We start from the raw sequence: 7,334 nt of genomic DNA on the forward strand, positions 1-7,334 counted from the left end.
TGCTGTCGTCCTGAGAAGAGGATTAGGAATGGCTCCTGGCGACGGCGAGCTGTGACGAAAGGCCTCTCATTCCTTCGTCCGGAGTATGGAATGCGGCCTTTCTCCCTAACTGCGCCCTCACGTGGACCGGCAGAAAGACCCGAACAAAGGCGCCGGACCCGCCTCGCTCGTTTGCACTTGCGCGGCCAGACAAAGCGGGGGGGGGGGGGGGGGGGACACGGCTGATTCATCTTACCCTCTGGAATGCCCGGGGCGGTCAGGACGCATCTTTCCACGGAGGGGATCACCGCCTACAAAGCCAAAGACCTTATGCACATGGTCAACCCGTCGGAAACCACATTCCGGGACGCCTCTTTCCCACGGAGGGGATCACCGCCTGCTAAGCCAACGACCTTATGCACCTGGTCAACCGGTCGGAAACAGCATTCCAGGACCTCAAGGCGCCAGGATTCCTTATCGCCTGTGCACGTGTTTGTGGGGGCGGAGTGGTCACGGGGTTAGGGAAGAGACTATGAAGACTGTGTCTGCCCATTGGACGCTTGATCAGCCACCGGTTTCCCTAGCTAGTTGCCTAGGGAATATCCACTGTGTTTAAGCCGCGATTTGGCTGGTTTCACAGCACTTCATCTCTTACATTTGGTCTCCCTGCTTCTGTTGTAAATATGTAAATAAACCTTCAAGTTTACCAACCCTCCTGAATGCATCCCTCCGTCGTCTGCAGAGTTCATCGTCATGCGGTGAAGACCTCGGTCCCGATACCCAAGCATATCAACTGGTTGGCAGCGGTGGGATGGTCTGCGCCTGGTCCTGACTCTGGTATGGTAAGTGCGCGGTCTTTCTCTTGGAGCATTGCCAGGTTTTATAACTTTGGAAATTTGTTAGCCTAGGTAATCGAAGGTTGGTATAATAGGCAGCCGGGGCTCCTCTGACCACGTGAGTAGAGACTTGCCGTTGCTTAAATAGTCATGGACTGGAAGAAGCTGCGCAAACCAGACCTAGTTCTCGTATGTGGGGAATTGGGCATTGATTGTGGGTCGATCCGTAGAAAACCTGAATTGATTAGGGCAATTGAGGATTTCGGTGAGGACGAGGAGGAGATAGTAGAATGTTGGGAGCTAATTAAGGAGGAGTTGGAGAAGGAAAGGGAACAAAAGAAGCGAGAGGATGAACAAAAGAAGCGAGAGGATTAAGAAAAAAGGAAGCGAGAGCACGAAAGGAAGCGCGAAGAGCAGGAAAGAGAGCATGAAAGAGAGATCGAGAAAAAACGGCTCGATCTACAGATAGCTCAGGCTGCACAGGCAGAACGCACAAGGTTAGAGGTGCCGAACACAGTGGCAAGAGAGGCAGCATCAAAAATAAAAATAAAGGACCTCTTGCAACCGTACAATCTTGGAGAGAACACAGGGCTCTTTCTCGTGAACTTTGAGCGGGCATGTGAAAGTTGCGAGTTCCCGACTGAGTCTTGGCCGCAGAAACTTCTGACCATTCTTCCATGTGAGGCGGCCCAAGTACTCGCTCGTCTGGCAAAAGAAGAGGCGGCAGACTATACTAAAGTAAAGGCAGCACTCCTAAAAAAGTATCGCCTGTCCGCAGAGGCCTTTCGGCGCCGCTTCAGGGAAGCCAGAAAATGCAGCCTATCCAGGCATTCCCGGATTTTGCGTATAACCTTAAGGCAGACCTGAAGGAATGGCTAAAAGGAGAACAGGCTTACGGAACTAACTATAAAGTAATAGAGGTGATCTGCCTGGAGCAGTTTTTTGGCTCCTTGAGGGAAGAAATGCGCGTGTGGGGGCAGGACAGGCCGGGAAATAAAACCCTAGAAAGTGCAGCAGAGCTGGCCGAAGAGTTCTATGCCAAGCGCGTAGCAGAGGGTGCGCGTGCCCCCGTAAGCCCCAAAGTATAAAAAAAAATTTCCACGGATCCAGACAGGAGGGGCAGCAAGCCGCAACTGGGAGCGGAACGAGGGCCACAAAGCAGAATCAAGCAACCCCACAAAGGGGGCGACAGAAAAAGAGAGGGACAAGGCTTCTGAAGCCAGAAAGAAACCAGTGTGTTTCCGTTGTCACGAGCCCGGTCACTTCGCCCACGCTTGCAGGAAGCAGGAAATCGTTCTTTCCTTGGTGGAGGCGGGCGATGAGAACGTGCGCCTGCTAGAGCCATACCTGAAAGACATGCAGGTTAATGAAAAACTGTGCCGGGTTCTGAGGGACTCCGCGGCCACCATGGACGTAATCCACCCCACGTACGTGAACGCAGCTGATTTTACTGGGGAATGTGCAGGGATTAGGCAGGTGGCCGAAGAGAATAGCGCGTGCTTGCCGATAGCACGAGATAGAATAGAGGGCCCGTTTGGCGTTCTGGAAACGGAGGCAGTGGTATCACCGAATCTGCCGAAAAAAATTCCGTACCTCTTTTCAAATTGGTCGGAGCAGATGCTTCAAGAAGAGGGTCGTAGTTTCGGCGATCGAACCGTCCAGGCGCACACTCCTGCGAAGGCTCGCGAGATTGCAGCTGAAGTAAATCGTAGGAAGAACGAAGGCTCTCCCACGACGGGTCAGGCAGGGGCAAACCCAGGAGGCGATGCTTCTGAGACGAGCGGAGAGGCTCGCGGCAGGAACAGATGCAACGCCGAGTACAAGGACTCAAAGGGGGTCCAGTTCGATCAGCTCGTGGTGCCGCAGAAATACCGTGCAGGCATCCTTAAATTGTGCCATGGTGGGGGTTGGTCTTGCCACCTTGGTGTGAAGAAAACTAAAGCTAGGCTTCTACAGGAGTTTTATTGGCCTGGCTGCTCCAGGGATGTCAAGCAGTTTGTAAAGTCCTGCGACACCTGTGAGCGTGTCGGAAAGCCGGGGGATTTAAGGAAGGCTCCGATAAAGCTAGTGCCCGTGATTAGCGAACCCTTCCGTCGTTTTTTGGAGGATGTAGTCGGTCCTCTACCAGTGACTCAGTCGGGCTACCGCTACCGAAAAGGGCGGGAAAACGGGAATGCCGACGGTCTCAGTCGTAGCTTTCCTGCAAAATCTGGCGGAAAATGCCCTAATGCTCGAGAAAAGCTACCGTATCATTTTTGGTTTTTGTTTTGTTTTTTTTCTTGCTTCTCCGCACCAACCTCATTGCCGAAAAAAAAAGTTTATTACCAAATTTCAGACGCATGTCTTGCGAAAAAAGGAAAAACAAAGAGGAACTAGTTTTGGTTCAGCAGACTTCCGGACTTCCGGGCTTCAATTTCTTTTTCTTTTTTAACACTGGGACGTCGTCACACGAGTCTTGGCTAGTCACCAACATAGTGTTTTCCTTTCGAGGACAACAGCAACGTAATCATTAAAGCAGTAGCCGCTCGACTAACTTAATCAAAAGGTGAGATCAAAACCGAAAAAGTCATCCGTTGCTAGGGGGCGCTGCATGTGTCCTAGAAAAGCTCGTGCCACTGGGCGTACCGCGCAGCCAAAGCAGCGACCTTCAGAGTTAGTTCTTCGTCACTGCAACGCCGTGTAGGCCTTCGGTTATCACGCTTCATACAACAACGAAGAAAGCAGCCAGCGACAGCCGCAGGCCGACCACAGCGATAGCAGCAGGAGAAGCAGTAGGAAAAAGCAAGCCGTCGAGTACCACCAGCAAGCCCTCTGCAAACGCGACTAAGCCTCGGCAGGCGGCAACAGGAGAGGGTGACCTTTATTCGCCGCCATGCACAAGATCGCAGAAAGACCGATTCAAGAAGCAATTGGAGAACATCGAGGACCCCATGTTTGATAACAACCAGCCCTCTAAACAGAAGCCTGACGCCGACATGGGCCGCCCCGCTTCGAAGGAGCTGGGGAACGCCCGCCGAGGGAAAGGTGCTGGTTCGGCGGCACCCAAGAACGCTCAAACATGTCGGCAGGACCGAGCACTGCCGGACTTGGGCTCGAGCGCCCAAGGGAGAATTGTAGCTACCGCTCCGTCCAAGGGGGCCAAGGGAGCGAAAAAGGTCCAGGCAAATGTGAGCGCTTCGATTGATGCAAACGTGCTTCAACGTTTACAGAGTAGCAGAGGTAGTTGTGTTTGCAGTTACAGTATTTAGCCTTATAGCGCGCCGTCTTATAAGCAGTGGCTATACGCTTCCACGTGTGTAGCTCCTGGTTGCTTGCGTTTGGTTTGGCATGTTCCCGGCGTTCACCCAATTTTTTTTCTTAACAATTTAAGTCTGGGAGAAAAAAAGGTTGTGGATGACGTCTGATCTTCTTTGGTGAATGTGGCACGGCTAAATCGTTTTTCATAACCTAGTTGAAACAAGAAAAGAAGCTAGATTGCAGCTCTTGCACCTGACACACATTCGGGAGCAGGCAAATAAGTCTACACAGGAATGGAATTCGTTGGATGCATGAGGCAGTGTACGAATTGTTGCGCCTGAAGTACAGATTAACACATTCCCTGAGACAGCGCTTTCTGGATCCCTAGTCCCTCTGCACTGCGGCCCACCGGTGGGCCTCCTTTTTTTTTTTGGTGCGTCGTGACAATGCATATAGTTCCATGGTGAAGCAAACTTTTTGAAACCGCTGAGAGATGGGCAATAGCGACCTGGTGTGTCAGCTTTTCTCAAGCTCATTGAAAAATCTGAATCTGTCGCTTGCCTTCTCGTGACTCGGTATTCGTTGCCGCACACAATGAATACACGACGAGACCCACGCCACATTGAACGCACTAACCGTGAAAAAAGGCCAATCGTACAGGGGTCTGGTTAGAGGTTCGCTTGGAATTGCTTTAACTCCCCCCCCCCCAACCCCCTCATCTGCACAGTGTCCTACAGGCAGCTGCTTGTCTGAAGTGCTGTACTGTATTAACCTAACTGCATGCTCTCTTCTACTCTGCAGGCGCCCTCCAAAGCTGGCAACTCCGTCAGGTCCAAGTGAAAGTTTCCTCTCCGTGGGAACAGCTACTCAAAATTGGCGCAACTGTCTCCGGGAGCAGTCATTGGTCGATGACAGGACAGACGCAGCTCACCCATTATTTAGTTTTGCCTTTTAAGTGTGACTAGCCGTCTATGTGAATGGGGAATAAACGTTTTTTTAGCGCTTAAAAATGGGGCGAGTTGTCATGTGCCCATTTCGTTTTTTTCTTCACCACAATGGCGGCGGTGGTGTTAGATGCTTGCTAATAGTTATGCAGGTATCTGTTGTTTAAAAAAAAACGCGGAAAGCGTTGCCAAAGGTTTGCAAGTGTGCGCGGTCTTGACATGGATTTCATGAAATCATTTCTGAAAGGCTTTGCGCTAAAAAGACTTCACAGGAAAAAAAGGGGTAGAGACGAGATGAAGGCGCCACTTTCAACTTTAATGACGACAAAAGAAGCCAGGTGCGGTGATATATCCGCTGTTATAGACACCTTGCACAAACAATGCACTGCCAATGTTGTGTATGAGATTCCCTTCACGTGCGGCAAAGTGAGTGTGGGGCAAACCGGGAAATGTTTCAATAAGCGCAACCGCAAGCACAACGTCACCCTGAAGAGGAAATATGGAGGTAACCTTCTTTTACACTGCAGCAGTTGCCAAAAATGCTACCCCAAGTTTGATGAAACTCGGTTTCTAGCTAAGGCTCAGAACAAGACTTATAGAGAAGTAATTGAGGCCTTTTTAAATGACCTAAGAAAAGCCAAGTGCGTTAGGACGCCTTCTATTAACCTTTCTAGGAATGAACTATCCTTTTTGGATAGTTACATCTAGTCTCTCAACCCCGTCGCTGCTCTGTTTTTTAGTTTGCTTTGAGAATTTTTAATGTGCTTTTATCTTTTTTTGTGCAGCCCTTTACACGGTTTTTATCCCCGTCTCTCTTGTATCCTTTCATTGTCAGAATTTTTTCATGTGATGCATATCTTCTTCTGGTTACGCACTTCTTTTGTTTTCACTGTCATCTTTCATGCAGCCCTGTATTCTATGGTGTTATGCATTGTTGTTATCCCATGTGAATTCTTTTTTTACCATACCTCGGCAGTGCTGATATGTTCGACATCCAAGGTTTTTAATCTCACTTAGATATGCCCCATCGCTCTTTCTCGTGTCGGTTGTTAGGTTGACACTATTTCATGCAGCTTGTCTCTGGATAACAGCGGATAGATAAGTGCGCCTGGCTTCTTTTGTCGTGATTAAAGTTGAAAGTTGCGCTTCTTTCCTATCGTCTCTGCCCCCTTTTTCCTGTGAAAGTCTTTTTGGCGCAGACCCTTTCAGAAATGAATATGCACGAACTAGCCTGCCAGAACGTCTTACTCATGAAATCAGAGCAGCAAAGCGTGTTTCCTTCTTAGGGTTTCATGACGTAACAAAACTAACGTAAACTGACATAACAAAGAAAAAAGTGCCGCACACTGACGGACATAGCCTTAGTACTATTCACGGTATTAGAGCCAAGGCTGCACTCCTCCCACACAAAGCTGGAGGTCGTGTGGCTATGAAATTCGACCTTCAAACCAGGAGGAATGGAAGCTTGCTGTGACGTCATTCCACGTGACTCGCCACGCCTGGCCGCAGCGGTTCGCGATGAGCCGAGGGCGCAAGCTCGCTTTCTACCATATTTTCGACTCGGCACATGGTTTCACGTCTTGAATTGGAGAAGCCATAAAGGACGAAAACCAGGCGCATTATGGAGCGCATCCTTGGCATGCTCCTCTGCAGAATGCAGTTTTCGAGCTGCTCTCGTCATAAAAAAGTAAGGGGGGTGGCTGTACCACGTCGTTTGCCTGTGGAAAATTTCTTGCTTAAAAGAGTTGGGGGCTGTAGTTCCTCCCCTTTTAAGATAATCTTTACTTGCACAGATCCCACATGAATGCGTCAGCCTTAAAGAGCTCGTGTCTTCTTCTTCTCCTTAGTAAGCATGGCACATACTCACGCAGGGGATTGGCCAAGGTTCAGTAGATAATCCCAATGAGGTATTTGCGCGGGGAAAAATTGGCGTGAGAAGACTAAATCAATATAAAAACTGGAACAGTCAAATGAAATAAAGAAATATGAATTACCAGGAATAGAATCTATGATTTTTGGACATGCGACAAAATTTTGTGTCGCAGAAATTACGGCGTCGTCGTCGTGGACGGTGAGCGAAAAATCCTCCAAAAATCTCCACAGTAGTAACCCAACCGGCAGGTGGGTCACATGGGGCACGTAGCCTTGTGGCGTCATCACAGCCTGACAACCATAATTGTGAGCCAACTGCGCTCTATGGCAGATAAAGTAATGAGTGGTCGCGACAGGTTGACCGCGAATAACATCCTGGGCCGATCAAGCACCACCGGTGGCAGCACCTGCCATCGCAGGGTAGTGAATCGCGTAATTGACCGCTGCACCACTTCGCCAGGAGGCG

The 7,334-nt window shown here is 49.8% G+C and overlaps 1 long non-coding RNA gene across 1 annotated transcript; it reads left to right on the forward strand.

The window, feature by feature from the left end:
- The first annotated feature begins 3,430 nt into the window (after positions 1-3,430).
- Positions 3,431-4,980, forward strand: LOC144100503 (uncharacterized). Its single transcript, XR_013307691.1, has 2 exons — positions 3,431-3,982; positions 4,854-4,980. It is a non-coding gene; the product is annotated as an uncharacterized LOC144100503 (long non-coding RNA).
- The last annotated feature ends 2,354 nt before the right edge of the window (positions 4,981-7,334 follow it).

The sequence above is a fragment of the Amblyomma americanum genome, chromosome 8, assembly GCF_052857255.1.
Source record: "Amblyomma americanum isolate KBUSLIRL-KWMA chromosome 8, ASM5285725v1, whole genome shotgun sequence".
NCBI lineage: Eukaryota > Metazoa > Arthropoda > Arachnida > Ixodida > Ixodidae > Amblyomma > Amblyomma americanum.